Source organism: Triticum dicoccoides, chromosome 7A (genome assembly GCF_002162155.2).
Source record: "Triticum dicoccoides isolate Atlit2015 ecotype Zavitan chromosome 7A, WEW_v2.0, whole genome shotgun sequence".
Classification (NCBI taxonomy): Eukaryota; Viridiplantae; Streptophyta; class Magnoliopsida; order Poales; family Poaceae; genus Triticum; species Triticum dicoccoides.
Genome location: NC_041392.1, coordinates 82,262,709 through 82,262,934, shown reverse-complemented (window position 1 = coordinate 82,262,934; position 226 = coordinate 82,262,709).

Here is a 226-nt window from a genome sequence, read left to right as displayed (position 1 = left end):
CACAATTATCAGATTTACTACCCAAGTATCTACCCGCGTGCACCTTCTTGGTCTTTATGTTTCAACTATTTGGACCAATAAAACCAAATGGAGGGAGTAGTATATTTGCTAGGTTTTGTCCTTAATGGCATTTTTTGTGGTTTCTCTCAGTCTGGAGGCTTCACAGAGTTCGCTCGGTTGAATCTCTCGTTGGTTTTGAGGACCTTTTGTTGCAGGAAACAACTAG